The sequence below is a fragment of the Sminthopsis crassicaudata genome, chromosome 6 (genome assembly GCF_048593235.1).
Source record: "Sminthopsis crassicaudata isolate SCR6 chromosome 6, ASM4859323v1, whole genome shotgun sequence".
NCBI lineage: Eukaryota > Metazoa > Chordata > Mammalia > Dasyuromorphia > Dasyuridae > Sminthopsis > Sminthopsis crassicaudata.
The window spans coordinates 114,952,200-114,955,192 of NC_133622.1; the positions used below are offsets into that span (position 1 = coordinate 114,952,200).

Below are 2,993 nucleotides of genomic sequence, written 5' to 3' on the forward strand. Positions count from 1 at the left end.
AATTAGGTGGGCTGATGTTTAATGCCAGACTTAAATTTTCAGCAAAAAAATTTAATCTGAGATTGCATAGGAACTCTAAGAAAAAGTCTGGATAAAAAGCTTTCATAATTATTTGTCAAAGTAAAACTTGAGTGCATGTTAAATATAGAATTTATCAAATCTTCATGAAAAAATTTATGACCTAAACAGGATGCATACAAACCACATTGTTATTTGAATTGCATATTGACTATGCAAAATCCTGTCAAAGTTTACTTTTCAACTCTTAATCTTTTTAACCAGCCTTCTATCAACCTTAATAATAACTACCTTAAATCTCTTTAATCCCCTTATCATTGCAACTATAAGTATTCTTGCTGAGATAAGCAAAAACTTAAGTGGATGTTGGCCCTCTGGACACATGACCTTATGAAAGTTATATGCAGAGCCTTTCTATAAAATGAAATAAATTGATGTTGCATTTTATGAAATTAAATTAAATGCTCTTCACAGTTTTACTTAGGAGTCATGTGTTTGTCTTCAGGTTTTCTGTTGTCATCCATTTGAAGCATCTTTAGAGACAGAGAGATCACCCTAGAAATGAGAACACCAGAACAGAGGTAAACTTGGTGCTCATCTGAAATTCAGACTTGCCAGGCTGCAAGTATTTTGTTTCCTTCAGCAAAACTTGACTCCCTTTGGTGGGGATTTTAGTTTGCTCAGGCTACAACAGAAAATAGTGGTAAAAAAACAATTTTGTTTTTTGTTTTTTTTGTTCCTCCTTCATATTAAATAAAGCCAAAATAGATAACTTGATGGAAGATAGAATTCAGGAATAGGAAAGAATTAGACAAGAGTAGTTAGAGAATAGTTTCCATTAAAAAAAGAGTATCACCTGGAAAAATTTTTTTTTAATGCAAAATTATGTTCTTAATAGAATCTCAAAATCCCTTGGTAGTTAGGAGTAGTAATATATTTTTTATTTGTTACTGGGGGAGAGGGAGAGAAATACTATATATGTCCTAGTTTTTGTGTGTGACTGGACTTGGTCGTATCCTCTTAAAAACTATGATTTTTTTTTTAATTTTTAAAATTAAAAAAAATATATAATAGTTTTTATTTACCAGATATATGCATGGGCAATTTTACAATATTAACAAGTGCCAAACCTTTTGTTCTAACTTTTCCTCTCCTTCCCCCCACTGATGGCAGGTTGACGAATACATGTTAAATATGTTAAAGTATAAATTAAATACAATATATGTATACATGTCCAAACAGGTGTTTTGCTGTACAAAAAGAATCGGACTTTGAAATAGTATACAATTAGCCTGTGAAGGAAATGCAAAATGCAGGCGAATAAAATTAGAGGGATTGGGAATTCTATATAGTGGTTCATAGTCATTCCCTCGAGTTCTTTTGCTGGGTGTAGCTGGTTCAGTTCATTACTGCTCTATTGGAACTGATTTGTTTCATCTCACTGTTGAAAATGGCCACATCCATCAGAATTGATCATCATATAGTAGTACTGTTGTTGAAGTATACAACGATCTCCTGCTCCTGCTCATTTCACTCAGCATCAGTTCATGTAAGTCTCTCCAGGCCTTTCTGAAATCATCCTGCTGGTCATTTCTTACAGAACAATAATATTCCATAATATTCATATACCACAATTTATTCAGCCAATCTCCAATTGATGGGCATCCTCTCAGTTTCCAGTTTCTGGCCACCACAAAGAGGGCTGCCACAAACAGTCTTGCACATATAGGTCCCTTTCCCTTCTTTAAGATCTCTTTGGGATGTGCTCGCTTCGGCAGCACATATACTAAAATTGGAACGATACAGAGAAGATTAGCATGGCCCCTGCGCAAGTTTGACACTCAAATTCGTGAAGCGTTCCATAAAAAAAAAAAAAAAAAAAAAAAAAAAAAAAAGATCTCTTTGGGATACAAGCCCAGTATTAACATTGCTGGGTTAAAGGATATGAACAGTTTGATAACTTTTTGCGCATAGTTCCAAATTGCTCTCCAGAATGGCTGGATGTATTCACAATCCCACCAACAATGTATCAGTGACCCTATTTTCCCACATCCTCTCCAACATTGCACATTATCTTTCCCTGTCATTCTCGCCAATCTGACAAGTGTGTAGTGGTATCTCAGAGTTGTCTTAATTTGCATTTCTCTGATTAATAATGACTTGGAGCATCTTTTTATATAACTAGAAATAGTTTCAACTTCTTCATCTGAGAATTGTCTGTTTATATCCTTTGACCATTTATCAATTGGAGATTGGCTTGATTTCTTATAAATTAGAGTCAATTCTCTATATATTTTGTAAATGAGGCCTTTATCCGAACCTTTGACTATAAAAATGTTTTCCTAGTTTATTGTTTCCCTTCTAATATTATCTGCATTAGTTTTGTTTGTATGAAAACTTTTCAATTTGATATAATAAAAGTTTTCTACTTTGTGATCAATAATGATCTCTAGTTCTTCTTTGGACATAAATTCATTCCTCTTCCACAGGTCTGAAAGGTAAACTATCCTATGTTCCTCTAATTTATTTATAATCTCATTCTTTATGTCTAGATCATGAACCCATTTTGACCCTATCTTGGCATACAGTATTAAGTGTGGATCAATGCCTAGTTTCTGCCATATTAATTTCCAATTTTCCTAGCAATTTTTGTCAAACATTGAGTTCTTATCCCAAAAGCTGGGGTCCTTGAGTTTCTCTAACACTAGGTTATTAGAGTTATTGATTATTTTGTCCTTTGGAATTAACCTATTCCACTGATCAACTAGTCTATGTCTTAGACAATACCAAATGTTTTTGATAACCGTTGCTTTATAATATAATTTTAGGTCTGGTACAGCTAGGCCACCTTCATTTGATTTTTTTTTTTTTTTTTTTATTAATTCCCTTGAAATTCTTGACCTTTTGTTTTTCCATATGAACTTTGTTGTTATTTTTTCTGGTCATTAAAATAGTTTTTTGGGAGTCTGATTGGC

The 2,993-nt window shown here is 33.1% G+C and overlaps 1 non-coding gene across 1 annotated transcript; it reads left to right on the top strand.

Annotated features, from left to right (window-relative positions):
* Nucleotides 1-1,780: 1,780 nt before the first annotated feature.
* LOC141548129 (U6 spliceosomal RNA) lies at nt 1,781-1,887 on the top strand. Its single transcript, XR_012483818.1, has one exon. It is a non-coding gene; the product is annotated as a U6 spliceosomal RNA (small nuclear RNA).
* The last annotated feature ends 1,106 nt before the right edge of the window (nt 1,888-2,993 follow it).